Source organism: Bombus flavifrons, chromosome 9 (assembly GCF_040668555.2).
Source record: "Bombus flavifrons isolate JBK064 chromosome 9, iyBomFlav1_principal, whole genome shotgun sequence".
NCBI classification, from domain to species: Eukaryota; Metazoa; Arthropoda; class Insecta; order Hymenoptera; family Apidae; genus Bombus; species Bombus flavifrons.
In genome coordinates this window covers 8,365,183-8,385,814 of record NC_138450.1, presented here as the reverse complement: position 1 = coordinate 8,385,814, position 20,632 = coordinate 8,365,183, and the positions used below count along the sequence as shown (strand labels likewise).

General features: G+C 34.5%; 1 protein-coding gene across 3 annotated transcripts in view; it reads left to right on the top strand.

Annotated features, from left to right (window-relative positions):
* The first annotated feature begins 17,258 nt into the window (after positions 1 to 17,258).
* LOC138183476 (A disintegrin and metalloproteinase with thrombospondin motifs 15) overlaps positions 17,259 to 20,632 on the top strand; it is a 178,387-nt gene continuing 175,013 nt past the window's right edge. For all 3 annotated transcript variants that reach the window (XM_069120406.1, XM_069120408.1, XM_069120405.1), the window contains exon 1: positions 17,259 to 17,482. The gene's annotated coding sequence lies outside the window, so the exon portion shown is untranslated. The remainder of the gene's footprint in view (positions 17,483 to 20,632) is intronic.

Genomic DNA, 20,632 nt, shown 5'->3' with positions numbered 1-20,632 from the left:
TTAAAAATTGAAAAGTCCATTTGGAAAAACTAAGATGAGGGAACCTCGATTATTATAAAATCACCTGCTTTGTCTTTTAACTTTTGACTTTTAAGAATATGTCTTATAGCAGTATTTTCAGTAATAAACGTAGTAATAAGGGGCGCATTAATAAAGGGCACATTAATAAGGGGCGCTGAAAAAGAAACAAAGCAGTAGCCAGAAGGGCTACTAAAATTCAATCGTCTTCCACTCTATTGGTAAACCCGATCAACACGCCAAGAGTGGAACTGAATATTCTTGTTTCGCAACGCTAATTTACTACTAATATATATGAAGCAGAAAATTCTCAAAATCAAACGCGATGGGTGCTTTGTTATATCTGCAATATCAATTAATCTACCATTAAAAAAAAGAAAAAAAGAAGTCTGAAAATTCCCGATATTTGATACGCAACGCTAATAAGTATAAATCTACGCACTCGTATTTAAGCAATACGCAACACTAATAGCGAGAGATCGAAGTGCAACCATTTAAGAGGTTGCTGATGAACGATCACACTTGCACAGCTCTTGCAGCTGTACGTGTGATCCAGGACCAGTGTCCGACAATTGCAGTCGGAGGGTTGGGGTAGTTTGTGAACGCAACTCTACTCAACAAAACGCGATCATTCATTATCGCAACGCTAACAGGAAAAATTAGCAGAACTCGCGATGGAACAATATCGCAACGCTAACTCTTATAGTGAATTTAATAAAAATTGCTATTTACTACATAAAAAAGCTACTTTAAATATTCTGGTATTGCTACTTGCAATACTATAAAATTAATTAAAAACTAACACTTTTATAATCTAATTTTAAACAATAGAAAACAGGAAAAATTCTAAAAATTGCAAAAGACAATCGCGATATCGTAATTCGCAACTCTAAAGCAAACGCGATAATCATTTTCTCGCCACACTAATGAAAAGCCGCGATGTTATTTCGCAACTCTAATACAACCCGTAATTAATTTGTCGCAACACTAATAAGAAAAATCGCGATTTGCCCAATGGGACGATGGACCGATATATCATATACATCGGCCAAAAAAGCAAACTACTACTACTACTACTACTACAAATACTAAAATCGAGCATAGTGACAAAGTAGTAACAATAATGACTTCCCATGCTCTGGATGACCCAGAGGATGGGGAGCCATTAGTAGTTGCCCTCTTGAGTGGCAGTTTGCCGGGCCTCTTCGGCCTATAGCCTCTTCTTTCTTCGGGCGCAATGCCCGCTGAAACTTAAATCTAAGCTCGAGACTTCTAAATCGCAAACAAAAAAAAAAACTTGGAAATAAAAATATAAACCGCGGAAGCTGATTGAAGAGCACATGGACTGACCAACGATCACGGCAGTGATCGTTGCCCACTCGCATGTGCGTGCTCGAGCGATAAACGTTCGTTTCGAGCCCACTCGCGACCGCGACCGCGAAATTCGAAAAATCGATAGGCAAAACCAGAGACGAGAGCATGCTCTACCCGTGCCAGTTTCACCGTCGATTTTTCAAATAAATTTCCAGAAACAGGTTGGTCACGCGAAAACGCGCCTACCCGACCAGAGATTGTGCCAACCTGCCCGGCCCTACCTACTTATAATTAACAGACATACCAGAAAGTATACTACCTATCCTACCTAGCGCTATATTTAAAAATGGCAAAACAGGCACACCAACACATTCGCTCCACGGTTCTCACACAAACGCTCGGGCGCAAAGGTCCTACACTAGAGAGGACGTCCCGGGACGCCTCCGACACCCGAGCTTAACTCACACATGCACACTCTAAGGTACGTACCGTTTTCCTGAAATCGACTGACGAAGGCTAGTGACCATTGCGTAAAACGCGATAAAACACGTCTGAGGAAATGATATTGTTAAAATAAATGTAAGTAAACTTGGAATTATAATTGTAATTTACGGCAATATTACATGCGTGGTTACATTTAATCGCGTGAATGATATTATCACAAATTGCGATTGTATCGAGACGTAAATTGAATCGATATATGTCTCGACATTTTTAATATTTGAAGTTTTAACGAATGAGAGAAAGCGACGCAATTCCACGGCCTAACAACACACACACATAATGTGGAAAATACGTCGTGCACGATACACTAACACATCGTCAGTCGCTGATCAATTATTACATTACTTAATTCTAGATCATCGTGCCCAATGTCTCTCTCCCATTCAAGTAGCACCTGGGCACGTGAATGAGATCCTGACAATGGGCACGGAAAGGGTTAAACCTGAAAATCCTGATCTAAAAAGATGATTAGTTTGTGTAATTTATATTTAACGGACTAACGTTCTTTGATTTTATATTTTACTACTTCGTTTCTGATTAAATCAACTTTATTAATTTAATAGTAACTAAGTAACTCTACTTTATTAATTTAATAAATTAGAACAAAACTTTAATATTGCAAAAAGGTAGCGTTAATTGAAAAAGACTGAGACTCGATCAAATGGAATAATTGACTCTAAATATATTACTAAGAAAGAAATAATCTCAGGCGATCTCTTTATCAAAGCATATACTCGAAAGTGCAGAAGCAGTGTTCAAAATTATTGCTTTGATTCAAAAATCTGCCTGTCGCGAAGTGTCTTCTTGCACGTAAAATTTCACACATTCTTGTACGGGAGAAAATGAATTTTAACTCATATTTTAAATTCTAGCCAAAGTGAAATAAACGAACGTGACTTAATATTGTCACGATTAATTCATTGCTTAAGATCAAGTATATTTGTGTCAAACAGATATATTCGTGTAGATATTTGCCATTTGCAAATATTCATACGGGATATTAACATGCATATTTATAAATAACACGAATATATTCTCAAGTGTATATGTTTAAACTAATTATTATAATCGCGCTGTGCAAGAAGACTTATCCTAAACTAATAAATTTAAAAAAAGAATGTTACTACTCACGGGTACAATAAATACCCGCGGTCACTATGCTCGTAAAAGATTCTACGTAATACAACCAGTCACCCGTGCCGATTCGGACCTTTCATCCTACGACATGATTGGGTGACCGGAGGAACAGAAATGCATGCGACTCACCGTTCGAAGCGGAGAAGCAGAGGACGTACCATGGATGCTGCGCCATCCCAGCGAATATCATCAGGCAGACTAACATCAGGCAGGAACCGTGTAAAGTCCAGTGGTGGAAATGGTGATTGTTTAAGGGCGGGTGGGGGGGTGAGGAAGAAACGAAACGTCGTATCGACAATTTTCTTCTTTTTCCTATCGAACGTTTATTTAGAAAATACTGCTATTTTTTTACACTTAAAAATTATTATTAAGCAATTGGAACAAGTTTGAAAAATATTATTTGGTTGAAAATTGTGAAATATTTCTCGATAGCGAACAAATGCTTACAAATACCGCGAATGCAATGCAATCGTTTACAAGAATTATACTGTTCACAATTAGAATATATACTCTGAATTTTCGTTATTAGAATACGAAATATACATTAAACTAATACACTATAGTCGCGTGTTATAGATATTGGAAAATATTTGCAAGCATTCAAAAGTCCCGTGAAGCATACTGTAATCTCCGTGCATAATGGTTCTTCTTGCAAATTTTAATGCTATAAATGAATAGTTTAATTGTTATAAATTAATAATATAAATGCTCTAAATTAATAGTTTAAATGTTATAGTAATAGCTTAAATGTTATATAGTATTAATTTAAATTTAATAAATTATTAGTTAAAATATTATAACTTATTAGCTTAAATGCTATAAATGAATAGTATAAATGTTTTAAATGAATAGTTTAAATATTATAAATTAATGGTGCGTAGTTCTTAGCTTCGTATCGTTTTCCAAAGATTAATCAACTGAATAATTTTTGGAAAACGATGACAATTACCAGCTCTCACCACGAGGAGATGACTACGCACGAGACCCGCCCATGAGTTATTTAACATTATGCATCGGTCTCGACATTCAACCTATTGGCAAGAATGCCGAGTTCTGACTCTACTTGATCATGGGCCTGCGTAAAGAGATAGCCATTTCGTAGCCTAACCGCGAAACACCTATCTCCTACGCAGCAGTTACACGAATCTTTACAAACGTAAAACAAAGCTTACACAACGCAATATCTATCTCCCACACAACGCAATATTCATCTCCCATACAACGATTACATCGATTAGTACAATCGTACAATAATTCGCATCCCTATCGGTAACATTTCGTATCAAAGACACATTTGTCGAACTTGGAACGAAAGAAAAAATATGAGGCTACTATGGAAAAGGAGAGCCCCAACAATCAGACGATGAAAGAAAAACCGCGGCGCGCCCGAAACGAACGAGATCGCGATCTCTCTAAAGAACTAACAAACCTACGCGACGTACTCCCGTGTACCAGATAACTCTAAGGTTCAGCGGAAAGCCCAAGCATTGACCTTCTCTCGATTCCTGTCAAGTCGTCTGGATCTTATCACGGTCGATGGCACCGACCGATGATACTAGTGACCCAGCAAACAGGCCTGCAATTTAACACACTCCAACTGAAACAAGTGAGAACCCGGGGAGGGACCGCTGAACAGGATTACGAAGGCAAGAGGCCTCAACTGAACAGTGGGGTCCACTCACGAGGATGGACCGCTGATCAGGATTACGAAGGCATTACCCCAACTGCACAGTGGGGTCCCCCCGCCCGCGAGTTTTTCACTTAAACAGGATTACGGAGGACGTGAAATGCAGATCTCTGCCAGAGTACCGAAGTACCAATCGGACAGTATTGCGCATCGCAGGTATCACCAGTGCGATGACAACTCCCGTGATTCGAGGCAAACGACGGGCAGTTTTCGAGCAGTTACTAACCACAGAGGTATGCTTGGGGCGACTTACGAATCCAAAGATTTGTCCAGTGCACGTTGACCCGCACGTACCCGGAATACGCGCGAACGAGTACGTCACGCTACGGTTTGAAAGAACTGAGCGACCGTGAACCGATATATCGTGGGAACAATTTTTTCAGTGTGGTAAGCGAGGGGATCAAGAGAGACGTGATCTTTATTTTTCGTTCCAAGATAGATAAGTATCTTTGTACAGAATGAGCTCACAATGCAATTAACATAGTTATCTACCTTACGATTAATTAAGACTAAAACGCTCGCATCTCACGATATCTCACGGTGTCCAACGGTGTCCAACGGTGTCCAACGATGTCCCACGGTGCAGTCCAGTCTAGATCATCCAAAATTCTCTTAGAGGCTTTTGGTGATCCAAACTGGACTGTTGCGTAGTTCTTGGCTTGGTATCGTTTTCCAAATATTAATCAACTGATTAATTTTTGAGAAACGATGCCAATTACCAGGTCTCACCACGAGGAGGTGACTACGCACGAGACCCGCCCATGGGTTATTTAACACCACACACCGATCTCGACATTCAACCTACTGGCAGAATGTCGAGTTTTGACTCTACTTGACCATGGGCCTGCGTAAAGAAATAGTTGCTTCGTAGTCTAACTGCGAAACACATATCTCCAACGCAGCGCTTACATGAATCTTTACAAACGTAGAACAAAGCATACGTAACGCAACATCTATCTCCCACACAACGATTACATCGATCAGTACAAATATTATACAATAATTCGCATGTCTACTGGCAGCATTCGGTATCGAAGACACATTTATCTAACTTGGAACGAAAAGAAGAAAATGAAGCTACTGACACTGTATATACCATTTCGTGTCTTGCAGAAGGGACAGACGAGTCGCTGTACTAAACTGTTTAACGTTCTACTTTTGCGACATTATAAGATATTGAAGATATTGAAAAGTTATAAACTCTAACGTGATTTTAATAAGTTTCCCTTAAAAATGGGAAAACAAGAAGATGCCCGATGAATCAGATGATAAAGAAAAAAATCGCGGCGCGCCCGAAACGAACGAGATCGCGATCTCTCGAAAGAACTAACAAACCTACGCGACGTACTCCCGTGCACCAGATAACTCTAAGGCTCGGCGGAAAGCCCAAGCATTGACCTTCTCTCGATTCCTGTCAAGTAGTCTGGATCTTATCACGGTCGATGGCAAAGACCGATGATACTAGTGACCCAACAAACAGGCCTGCAATTTAACACACTCCAACTGAAACAAGTGAGAACCCGGGGAGGGACCGCTGAACAGGATTACGAAGGCAAGAGGCCTCAACTGAACAGTGGGGTCCACTCACGAGGATGGACCGCTGATCAGGATTACGAAGGCATTACCCCAACTGCACAGTGGGGTCCCCCCGCCCGCGAGTTTTTCACTTAAACAGGATTACGGAGGACGTGAAATGCAGGTCTCTGCCCGAGTACCGAAGTACCAATCGGACAGTATGGCGGATCGCAGGTATCACCAGTGCGATGACAACTCCCGCGATTCGAGGCAAACGACGGGCAGTTTTCGAGCAGTTACTAACCACAGAGGTGTGCTTGGGGCGACTTACGAATCCAAAGATTTGTCCAGTGCACGTTGACCCGCACGTACCCGGAATACGCGCGAACGAGTACGTCACGCTACGGTTTGAAAGAACTGAGCGACCGTGAACCGATATATCGCGGGAACAATTTTTTCAGTGTGGTGAGCGAGGGGATCAAGAGAGACGAGATCTTTATTTTTCGTTCCAAGATAGATAAGTATCTTTGTACAGAATGAGCTTACAATGCACATAACATAGGTATCTATCTTATGATTAATTAAGGCTAAAACGCTCGCATCCCACGGTGTCCTGCGATGTCCCACGATGTCCCACGATGTCCCACGGTGCCCCCGCGGGGGGTTATTAGTCCAGTCTAGATCACCAAAACTATTTTGGATGATCAAGACCAGACTATACTCATGTAGTTTTTAGCTTGATATCGTTTTCAAATAATAATACTAATATTCAAAATAGTACTTGGTGTATTATTATTTGGAAAACGATTCCAATTACCGGGACCCACCACGAGGAGGTAACTACTTTTGGGTCCCATTTACATAAAGATTTTCTAAGCATTGGAAGCAGAGATGTAAAATTATTTTATAATAAAGAAGTGGCGTGTATTGAAATTTATTAATTAGAATAGCTGTAGTACGTGGATCCGCATAATCGTACTTGAATTTTGAACTTATCATCGAAGAAACGAAACTATGCGAGGTACCAATTGTAGCGCGTATGGACAAATTATAAGATGTAGTTGCCTTCCGTTAAATTGCACTTGCTTCCTTGATTCCATGAATATGGTGTTGTCGCCTTGGTTTTGAGCAGAAATGGAAAATTATATCTTAAAATTGAACTCTGTGTTACCACAGGTTTTATACGAAATAATGAAATGAGACATTAAATACTGTATTTAAAATTAAAAGATAATGCTATATAGAAATAAAATAGCACTTCAAAGACTTGATGGATTCCGTTAATAAAATGAAACAAAATAAATCATTAATTCACTCACTACGAATTGATGGTATTGATTTAAATCAATGGATGTAGAGTTACAAATTAATGGCTTAAATGTTATAAATTAATAGTGCAGTCCAGTGTAGATCATCCAAAATTCTTTTAGAGGCTTTTGGTGATCCAAACTGGACTGTTGCGTAGTTCTTGGCTTGGTATCGTTTTCCAAATATTAATCAACTGATTAATTTTTGAGAAACGATGCCAATTACCAGGTCTCACCACGAGGAGGTGACTACGCACGAGACCCGCCCATGGGTTATTTAACACTACACATCGATCTCCACATTCAACCTACTGGCAGAATGTCGAGTTTTGACTCTACTTGACCATGGGCCTGCGTAAAGAAATAGTTGCTTCGTAGTCTAACTGCGAAACACATATCTCCAACGCAGCGCTTACATGAATCTTTACAAACGTAGAACAAAGCATACGTAACGCAACATCTATCTCCCACACAACGATTACATCGATCAGTACAAATATTATACAATAATTCACATGCCTACTGGCAGCATTCGGTATCGAAGACACATTTATCTAACTTGAAACGAAAAGAAGAAAATGAAGCTACTGACACTGTATATACCATTTCGTGTCTTGCAGAAGGGACAGACGAGTCGCTGTACTATACCGTTTAACGTTCTACTTTTGCGATACTATAAGATATTGAAGATATTGAAAAGTTATCTAACGTGATTTCAATAAGTTTCCCTTAAAAATGGGAAAACAAGAAGATGCCCGATGAATCAGATGATAAAGAAAAAAATCGCGACGCGCCCGAAACGAACGAGATCGCGATCTCTCGAAAGAACTAACAAACCTACGCGACGTACTCCCGTGCACCAGATAACTCTAAGGCTCGGCGGAAAGCCCAAGCATTGACCTTCTCTCGATTCCTGTCAAGTAGTCTGGATCTTATCACGGTCGATGGCAAAGACCGATGATACTAGTGACCCAACAAACAGGCCTGCAATTTAACACACTCCAACTGAAACAAGTGAGAACCCGGGGAGGGACCGCTGAACAGGATTACGAAGGCAAGAGGCCTCAACTGAACAGTGGGGTCCACTCACGAGGATGGACCGCTGATCAGGATTACGAAGGCATTACCCCAACTGCACAGTGGGGTCCCCCCGCCCGCGAGTTTTTCACTTAAACAGGATTACGGAGGACGTGAAATGCAGGTCTCTGCCCGAGTACCGAAGTACCAATCGGACAGTATGGCGGATCGCAGGTATCACCAGTGCGATGACAACTCCCGCGATTCGAGGCAAACGACGGGCAGTTTTCGAGCAGTTACTAACCACAGAGGTGTGCTTGGGGCGACTTACGAATCCAAAGATTTGTCCAGTGCACGTTGACCCGCACGTACCCGGAATACGCGCGAACGAGTACGTCACGCTACGGTTTGAAAGAACTGAGCGACCGTGAACCGATATATCGCGGGAACAATTTTTTCAGTGTGGTGAGCGAGGGGATCAAGAGAGACGAGATCTTTATTTTTCGTTCCAAGATAGATAAGTATCTTTGTACAGAATGAGCTTACAATGCACATAACATAGGTATCTATCTTATGATTAATTAAGGCTAAAACGCTCGCATCCCACGGTGTCCTGCGATGTCCCACGATGTCCCACGATGTCCCACGGTGCCCCCGCGGGGGGTTATTAGTCCAGTCTAGATCACCAAAACTATTTTGGATGATCAAGACCAGACTATACTCATGTAGTTTTTAGCTTGATATCGTTTTCAAATAATAATACTAATATTCAAAATAGTACTTGGTGTATTATTATTTGGAAAACGATACCAATTACCGGGACCCACCACGAGGAGGTAACTACTTTCGGGTCCCATTTACATAAAGAGTTTCTAAGCATTGGAAGCAGAGATGTAAAATCATTTTATAATAAAGCGACATTATAGCGGCGACGTTGTTTTGCCCGGAGTTTATTTGTTCTTACATTACTTGTAACCTAACGGTGTTGATACTCCGAGGCAAAACAACAACATGATTTGAAATGTCCTCTGACTCATGTGCAGCTACAGATAAGATGTCGTTGCCTTCGGTTAAACTACACTTGCTTCCTTGATTCGATGAATATGATGTTGTTTTCTTAGTTTTTAGCAGACATGGAAAATTACATCTTAAAATTACGCTCTGTGTTACCGCTGCTTTTATACAAAATAGTGAAATTAGAAATTAAGTACTGTATTTAAAATTAAAAAATAATGCTATATAGAAATAAAATAGCACATCTGGGACCTGAAAGATTTCGTTAATAAAATAAAACAAAATAAATCATTAATTCACTCACTACGAATTGATGGTACTGATTTAAATCAATGAATGTAGAGTTACAAATTAATGGTTTAAATGTTATAAATTAATAACTTAAATGTTATAAATTAATGGCTTATATGTAATAAATTAATAATTTAAATGTTAGAAATTAATTGCTTAAATGTTATAAATTAATGGCTTGAATGTTATAAATTAATAGTTTAAATGTTAAAAATTAATGGCTTAAATGTATAAAATAACAGTTTATATGTTATAAATTAATAGCTTAAATGTTATAAATTAATAGTTTAAATGTTAGAAATTAATGGTTTGAATGTTAGAAATTAATAGTTTAAATGTTATAAATTAATGGCTTAGATGTTGTAAATTAATAGCTTAAATGTTATAAATTAATGGCTTATATGTAATAAATTAATAGGTTAAATGTCAGAAATTAATTGCTTAAATGTTATAAATTAATAGCTTAAGTGTTGTAAATTAATGCTTTAGACGTTACAAATTACTGGCTTCAATGTTATTATTTGATATTTTTTTTATTTACCTTTTATTTAACTTCTTCTTCGATGTTCACTCTCCAGAAGTTCAGGCACAAAAGAGCTCGCGCGCGACTTCCGTGTTCCTTATATACCTTGACAAGGTGACGAGATGTCAATCAAACGGTAACGATCTTTTGACATTGCAATCGACGGTTTTCCTATTATAACAAAATCATATTGAACAATTTCTTAATTTTTATCGTAAATTGGCGTCTTTAACGATTTAATACGATATCTATTTTTATCATTTTAATAGTTTCTGCAAACTAAGACTAAATTCACACTTTCTGAAAATACTAGTTTTCGACTATCAATTAGTATGAACGAAAAGGGGAAAAAAAGCCTAACGGCAGTCGATAACGTTACTGAGAAATTAATTAAGGTATTAAATAATCAGACAGATAACATTCATATTAAGCGTTATATTATATTATCGACATTCGTTCATTTACTCGTGCTAATTAAAAAATAAAATGTTCTTTTTTCTTGAATAACACCTACATCACTGTTTGCGATATTTAAAATTCTTATTTAATGCTTATTTAAAATACCTTTTTAGTTCCTCTCACGTTAAACGAGTAAATATACTCGTCATAGTTGTAACATAAAATTTCTTTTATTCTCCAATACCGGCTGCATCGCTGTACGTGATACAGTTATTAATTATGTTGCAAATAATATGATCTAATTGGCTGTAATCGCGGTTAGGTATTTCTTCGTTAAATCTGTCGATGTTTTAGGCTATTAGCGGGAGACTTACTTATTCCTTGAAGAATTGTTTGATTCTTATAAATTAATGTTTTAAATGTTGCCAATTAATGTTCCAATTGTTATAAATTTATAGTTTAACCATTGTTAATTATTTGCATAACTGTTATAAATCAATAGCTTAAGTGTTATAAATTAATAGTTTGAGTGTTAGGAATTAATGGTTTAGACGTTCTAAATTAATTGCTTAAATGTTACAAATTAATTGCTTAAATGTTACAAATTAATGGCTTAAATGTTATACATTAATAGTTTAAATGTTAGAAATTAATGGCTTAAATGTTATAAATTAATAGTTTAAATGTTATAAATTAATGGCTTAAATGTATAAAATAACAGTTTAAATGTTGTAAATTAATGGCTTAGATGTTGTAAATTAATAGCTTAAATGTTATAAATTAATAGCTTAAATGTATAAAATAACAGTTTAAATGTACAAAATAACAGTTTAAGTTTTATAAATTAATGGCTTAAATGTTATAAATTAATGGCTTAAATGTTATAAATTAATAGCTTAAATGTTGTAAATTAATGGGTTAAACGTTATAAATTAATAGTTCTAATGTTATTAATTAATAGTTTAGACGTTCTAAATTAATTGCTTAAATGTTATAAATTAATGGCTTAAATGTTATAAATTAATAGCTTAAGTGTTGTAAATTAATGGTTTAGACGTTATAAATTAGTAGTTACAATGTTGTTGTTTGATATTTTTTTTACTTACCTTATATTTATGTTCTTCTTCGATGTTCACTCTCCGGAATTTCAGGCACAAAAGAGCTAGCGCGCGACTTCCGTGTTCCTTATATACCTTGACAAGGCGTCGGTTTGTTAATCATACGGTAACGATTTTTTGACATAGCAGGAGACGGTTTTTCCATTGTAACAAAATCGGATTGAACGATTTCTTAATTATTATCGTAAATTGGCATCTTTAATGATTTAATACGATATATATTTTTATCATTTTAATAGTTTCTACAAACTAAGACTAAATTCACACCTCCTTGATACTAGTTTTCGACTATCAATTAGGTTGAACAAAAAGGGAAAAGAGCCTAACGGCAGACGATGACGTTACTGTGAAATAAGTTAAGGTATTAATAATCAGGCAGATCAAATTCATATTAAGCGTTATATTATATCATCGATATTCGTACATTTACTCGTGCTAATTAAAAAATAAAATGTCCTTTTTCTTGAATAACACCTACATCACTGTCTTTAAAATTCTTATTTAATTCTTATTTAAAGGTCAGGTACCTTTTTAATTCCTCTCAAGTTAAACGAGTGAATTTACTCGTTATAGTCGTAATATAAAATGGCTGTTTTCTTCAGTACCGCCTGCATCGATGTACGTGATACAGATATTAATTATGTAGCGAATAATATGATTGGCTGTAATCACGGTTAGGTATATCTTCGTAAGATCTATCATAGGATCTATTAGGCTATTAGCGAGAGACTAATTGATTCCTTGAAGAATGGTTTGATTGTTATAAATTAATGTTGTAGATGTTGTCAATTAACGTTTGTAATTCTTATAAATTAGTAGTTTAATTGTTATAAATTAATGGCTTATATGTATAAAATAACAGTTCAAATATTGTAAATTAGTGGCTTAGATGTTGTAAATTAATAGCTTAAATGTTATAAATTAATGGCTTAAATGTTATAAATTAATGGCTTAAATGTTATAAATTAATGGCTTAAATGTTATAAATTAATGGCTTAAATGTTATAAATTAATGGCTTAAATGTTATAAATTAATAGCTTAAGTGTTGTAAATTAATGGTTTAGACGTTATAAATTAGTAGTTACAATGTTGTTGTTTGATATTTTTTTTTACTTATCTTATATTTATGTTCTTCTTCGATGTTCACTCTCCGGAATTTCAGGCACAAAAGAGCTCGCGCGCGACTTCCGTGTTCCTTATATACCTTGACAAGGCGTCGGTTTGTTAATCATACGGTAACGATTTTTTGACATAGCAGGAGACGGTTTTTCCATTGTAACAAAATCGGATTGAACGATTTCTTAATTATTATCGTAAATTGGCATCTTTAATGATTTAATACGATATATATTTTTATCATTTTAATAGTTTCTACAAACTAAGACTAAATTCACACCTCCTTGATACTAGTTTTCGACTATCAATTAGGTTGAACAAAAAGGGAAAAGAGCCTAACGGCAGACGATGACGTTACTGTGAAATAAGTTAAGGTATTAATAATCAGGCAGATCAAATTCATATTAAGCGTTATATTATATCATCGATATTCGTACATTTACTCGTGCTAATTAAAAAATAAAATGTCCTTTTTCTTGAATAACACCTACATCACTGTCTGCGATACTTAAAATTATTATTTAATGCTTGTTTAAAATAACTTTTTAGTTCCTCTCACGTTAAACGAGTAAATATACTCGTCATAGTTGTAACATAAAATTTCTTTTATTCTCCAATAACGCCTACATCGCAGTACGTGATACAGTTATTAATTATGTAGCAAATAATATAATCTAATTGGTTGCAATCGCGGTTAGGTATTTCTTCGTTAAATCTATCGATGTATTGGGCTATTAGCGGGAGACTTACCGATTCCTCGAGGAATGGTTTGATTCTTATAAATTAATGTTTTAAATGTTGCCAATTAATGTTTCAATTGTTACAAATTAATAGTTTAATCGTTGTTAATTATTTGCTTAAATGTTATAAATTAATAGCTTAAGTGTTATAAATTTGTGGTTAGGCAAGAGGTGTAGGACAAATGAGCTCGTGTGCGAGTGGCGTGTTTCTTATATACCACTGACATGTACTTGACATTGCGCCGAAATATCAATCGACTGGTAACGGTTTTTTCATATCTTGAACGTTGGTTCTCCCATTATAACACAATCGAATTTAATAATTTTTTAATTTTTATTGTAAATTGATGCCTTCAACAATTTATTACAGTAATGATTTTTATAATTTCAGTCATTTTTACAAGCTAAAGTCAAATTTACGCTTCTGTGGTACTAGTTTTTGACTTAGAACTGTGCTAACTTTTTCAAGTGTCAGTTTATGATGAAAATAACTGTACTATTATAGTGAAACGGTGTAACTAGTATAAATTAATAGTATAATTGTAAAAAATTAATGGAGTAATTGTTTTAGATTAAGAATAGATTGTTATAAATGAATAGAGTAACTATTATAATCTAGTTATTAATAAGTAAATGAAAGTTCTGTTTCGATCTATACGGCACCGCAGATCAAAAGAATGAGCTCCCACGCGAATTGAATGTCCTTACATATATATAGCATATATAATTATTTTATACTGGTGCGTACTATTGGTAGACTTGATTAACAACGAGTTTGACTGGATTTGATTAGCGTTAATTATGTTTGAATTAGGTTTATTGTCGGAAAAATAGAGTTTTCTGTTAAAAAGAACTTTTACAATTTTTACTCTGTGCTCCTTATCTGACGAGGTATAGAAACTCAATGTGTCCAGTCAATGTTGCGGGCAAACACATTGAGAGGGCGGGTTATAGAGTGGACGATAAAGTTAACAGTCGGCATAGTAGAGAAGCGTGTCGGTACAGATAGGCACGAAGCCTGACAATGTATATATGGATGTCCGACAGACGATTGCATATGTAGTCAATGTATGTCCTTATATACATACATACGAACCAAATAAAAAATAAGCCAGAATTAAATTTTATTATAGGATATTAATATGTTATTAATGACATAAGTAATACTATATTACTGATAATAGTAAATTGTTACATTTTCTATTATTTTACTGAAGATTTTTTGGCACTTGATCATAAAAGATCTTAGAAATATGTGCAAAAACACTATCGTTGTTAATTCGATTCGTTAACTTTTAAGTTATATTATCAAATTTGTGGTGCATATGGCAAAAAGATATGAATATATTATACATGTATATAGGTTGTAAAAAGTGTATAGGATATACAGAATTTTTGTTTGATTACGATAAAAATAATTTACAAACTCAAATTCAAACTTTTAAATACAGAGATTTAAATCATTTAAATATTCTATTTAAGCCTGTGATATTTTTATTCTAACATGCTGTAATATTTTACGAATTTCTGGATCTTACACAAATTTTATAAGAATGAAATTATGCAATAAATATCTTTATTAAATATGTAATTTATTTAAATTTTGCAATATTGCCAAATATAATCGAAATCTTGAAAGTTACTTCTTACATTTACTGATAAAGATATTGTTAATAAATTTGATGTTTTCTTACGACGTTCGTAAATTGTACGAAATACGTTATATATCTCTCTTATATTATATAATATTTAATAATGTAATTATAGGGTAATTTAAAATAATAAATATGTTTAAAAAATAATGATCCTATTGTTGTGAAGACAAATTTTACTCGTAATTATAAAATTACCTATGAAATGTTATTTACAACAAAAAGATATCAAGAACTGTAATATAATATTTGACATATGATATAATCTTCTATGAAATGCAGGAAAATTGAAAGAATGAAAAGAGACAAGTTTAATATTAGAAATGATATTTTCCTCTGATGATCGATTATCCATGATCTATTAATCTATTTCGACTCGATAACGATCTCAACACCACTCGATCGGACCTTCACGCTTTTCTGTTGCTTCACAATGTTTCTGACGAAGTGTACTGGTTATAAACATATTAACAAGACTACTATGTGAAAGAAGAATAATTTATGCATATTCATCCATACTATTAGACATTTTTATATTTTACTATTTTATATTTATTTTAATAGGCTTACTAGTTTTTGGCTCATTTTACTTATAACATTACAGTCGATTTTCATATCTTTTTCTCTCTTACTTCGCGCATTATATAATATAATAGTAGCTTCTACTTCTTCGTATCAAAATATAAATATTGCCTGAATATATATCTTTTATTAAAGTAATTAATAAATATATCGTACATAATCATTATGCAAGTTTCACTTCTTATACGTACGTATTTCCGACTTAATACTATAACAAGGACTGCAAGGAAATCGTAATACACCTGTTGCAGGTGATTGCTATATATTTACCATGTACAGAACAAGGATTTTATTCTATTGCATAGTGGTAACATTTGACATATAAAGAAGCTAAACAGTTACAGGTGTTCTTTCTCGGCAATAAATCGCTTAACGGTTCCACAGCTTGAAAACCATTTTCAATTAACATATTTTTATATTTCTATGTATATCTCTACATCCCTGTATTCTTATATCTATACTTAGCGATTCTGTTGTATGTGTTACATCAAATACAGCATGAATTTTAGAAGCAAAATTAAGCATTTCCAATAAAAATAAGCTTATCCTAATAAATATTCTAATTAGAGATTTCTTTATCAAATTATCATATTTCACATCTAATTTCCTTTCCTTTTCTTTCTTACCTACATTTAAGTTTGTTTCAGTCTTATGCTTTTCTGTTTATTAAAAATACATTATTGTTGTGATATATACAAAATAATAATCTAATCGGAGCATAAAGATGAAACTTAAAAAACATAATTGTCACACCATATAAAGATTATATAACATTTACTAATTAACTGCACCCGAATATATTCAATTTTGTATTATTTAATAGTATTTTCATATGACTATAAGAAATATGATTCTATGAAAATGAAATGTCTCATTGGAAAATAAAGATATATGCCAAGGATGTGTATGTACTTTTCGTGGCCACTATACATATGTATAATATCGATCTTAGTTGCGCCAGACCTATATGATGATTATTATCTCCATGTAACTAATCTTTTGTCATATACTAAGATTCTAAAACGTAATCTTAATTTTTTCCAGAAATTCCTTTATACTTGTTGAAATTTTCTAATTTCATTCCCATTTCATCTATGATTCACTGAAAAAGCATCTATCGATCAAAAAGTCCCATGTCGTGAAATTTATTTAAAATTATTGCCACAAAGAAAAATGATCGATATGGGCTAAAACAACATTCGATGCAAATGTTGAATCTCGTACAAACGGGCACAATTCTATTGGAACCGAACCGAGGCGTGGTGGGGATAGCTGCCCGATACCAGAGGTCTGTTCGCTTTCAGTTCAGTTAGTGCGTGCTAGCGGCTCGTGTCGCGTGTTTTCACTTCACTTCTTCATCCATCGTCATCCTTGACACACGATCTGCCGCTTCGTTCTTCACACGCGTTTTCGTCCATGGTTTTTCCTGTACTACCTTCGAATTCCCCGTTGAATTATCACGGTGCGACGTCGATAAGTGTCAGAGAAGATTCTGTGGTTCTGGGCAATCGATATCGATCCTTGGAACACCGATCGCGGATTCAAAGGTAGGTTCGTTTCTATAGCAGGTGCTCGTCGAGAAACACGTGGATCAGTCGATCGCTCGATAATACCGGCTCTTTCTGTAATACGTTGTGTATATGCCTTATAGTAGTTTACAGAGATTCTTCCGTGATAGATTGACACGATAGAGAAGTTAACCTTGGACTATGATGTTTATACGTTTATGGGAAATCTGTAATTTTAAGTTTCTTGAATTAAATTAAGGATGCAAGAATGTACAGAATACATATAATATGCAAAAATATATAAAATATCTAAAGTACAGTAATATTGGAATATTCATAGTAAATACATTGTAGGTTATAATATCAATTAAGAGATACAAATTTCTATTTAGAATCTATTTCTTTAGTTGCATTTACAAAATTACAAAATTGAAATTAAAACGTAAGCTAGAAACTTAAAAGTTCTGATGTGATTTTTATTCGAAAAGTCGAATGGTGTGAAAACTGCCATTGACGATAGAGTTCGCGGTTCCTTCATGAGATTTTGGAGGGAGATGCTCCAATTGGTCGCCGGTAGCGTGAAAAGTCGCGATATTGCTATCGATCAACTTCAATCATTCGAGTTACGTAGTATCGTTGCAAAATTGCGTTTTCGAGGTTTAATGGCCGTTTTTATCACTGGGAAGTGTAACGTATTCAGTTGAAATTCGTGGAAAAGATCGTATATTATTTGTTTGTTGACAATATCTTCGGTAATGAGTGAGATTCCATTGGCGGAATTTTTAAACAGTCGCGATATCAGCTGAAGGAAACAAATGTAAAGTGTCGATAAACGGAGATTGAAAAAGTAAAAGCGTTTTACATGATATGATAATTTCTTCGCGTAGTAGGAGGTAAGTGGAGGATTGTTTTACACATTGAGCAACTTGATCGACGCGAATTATGTATGCAATCGTGTCAATGATTTTTAAGAATGGTTGTTAAAGTATACACACAAAGAAATGGTTAGATTCGGGGCTTCGTTATCACGACGCGACCTTATGTAATATTTATATTTTTCTTTCTTTTTAGTACACCACGCTAGGCTCAGGCGATCATAAATTTTCTTCGTTCCATTGACATTGACAGTCAAAGCGTCGTATCGCTTTTGGCGCGCAAATTTAAGAGCGCGAATATTTAAATTTCTTTAAGCACGCTGTTACATATGTTAGTCTCTTTTTTCTCGACGTAGACTATTCCAAGGCATTTTCACACTACATATGTATTACAATTTATTGCTTGATATTTGTACGGTTAAATCTTCGATAGCGAAAGCGGTTATTCTAGAAGGATGTCAGCTTTTTAGAAAATTCTTTTTCAAGAATCATAAAATATCACGGTTATTTTGGTAAATTCGGGAATTAATAAATATGCCGATTAAGTTATCTCTCTGAAAATAATCGTGTTTCTGTGATGAAACGCGCAAACAATAAGTTTTAGTTATTCTGTTTTCGGAATGTTAAAATTTTATATTTTCCAGTAACGAGGCAATTTTCTCTATGAAAAGATTCACTTTCATTACAAATAGACAGATATGAAAGATAACATAGATAAATAAATGATCGATAAAAAATTAGAAAACTTGTATGTAACTTGCATTTGCATAACAGCGTTTTAAAGCAGCGATTTTAATATACAAAAATTTCTCTTTCCGTTGCGAATTTTTTTCCACGTGTTTCTCAGCACACAACGTGAATATTACGATGAAATTGGCTTAGTCAATGTTTACGCAGCTCGATTCAACGTAGAAATCCGCAGAAATCCGCAGAAATTCTCATATAGTATTTAAGGCACAATGTAGAACATTCTTAAAGTGTTTCATTCAATATTTTTGCATAACGTACATCTAAGTCATTTCTTTAAATTCGATCTATCTAATTTCAGATTTCTTCCAACGAACTTATTCATTTAATATTCAATGTTTAATTTTTAACTCTCAGCTGATATTGTTAAGTCACAGGCGACTACGAATTAATTTCAAATTATATTTTATACATTTAATTTTAATTGTTATTACACGTCTTAAATGTCATTGGTCGTGTCTATAATATAAAATACGGAATATAAACTAAAATTAAGAAATTTAACCGGAACTGCTATGAATCACTGAAATAAGGATCAATTATCTATTATCTAATATCTGATATTTAATTTATTCATTGCCTTATCTACCAAATTCAGTATCTATTGCCAGGTATTCACGTTCTCTCGTTCGTTAGTATTTAAATTCCATGGATTGAGTAATAGAATTTTTATCGCTGAATCATGCCTGCAAGATGTTAGAGACCAAGGTTGCCCGCGAATCGATCGATCTTATTTTCTCCTTTTTATTTAGACGCTTCGTGGTATTCCGAAAAAATAAGGGAGACATTCAACAAGATGGTTGGGTTAAGTCTGTTTTCGTTCGTGTTATTTTCGTGCTGGTATTCCTCGTGCGTACGATGTCTTTGTAAACTCTCATTTTCTTGTGTGTGCTTTTTTCTAAATTTCGCCAACGCCGCAAGTTGTCTGCCACGTTAAAGGAAAGGTCAATGATGATATACGAAACACGAGAGCCAGATAGCTATTTATCGCTCATTCAGTAAAATTTTACATGCACATCGTGACTCGAGAAACTCTGTTCCTTTGGTTTAGACAAATTTCGCCAGTAGTTGAATTAAAGTTCAAATAAATAATCCTTTCTTTTTCTTTCGTCTTAATTTTATTTTTGCTTTATATTCGATTATACTTTATTATATTGCGAATGCTTCTATTCGGATTTTTAATTATTTCCTTAAATATTCGTCATTTTCTGCGTATGTCGTAGTTGGAGGTTCGAATAATATTCGATAGAAGAATATTTTTCCGTATTCAAACATAGTTCTGTTTAACGCAATATCTATAATTTTATTTTTCTTACTTTCAGATATTTTTTTTATTAGAATTTTTCCATTTTAATTCATTCAAATGCAAATACCGCTACTCTTCCAATATACAAAGTTTGATAAAAAGTATAGTGATTCGTATTAAAATGTTACTTTCAATTTTCTACTCTCCATTTTATGATATTTGTGCAATCTTATTTAACAAGTAAATCCGTCTCAAGTAATTCTTTCGGACAATGAAAGAAATACCTTTGACTTTTCATCAATTATCTATTTTAAAAAGCGC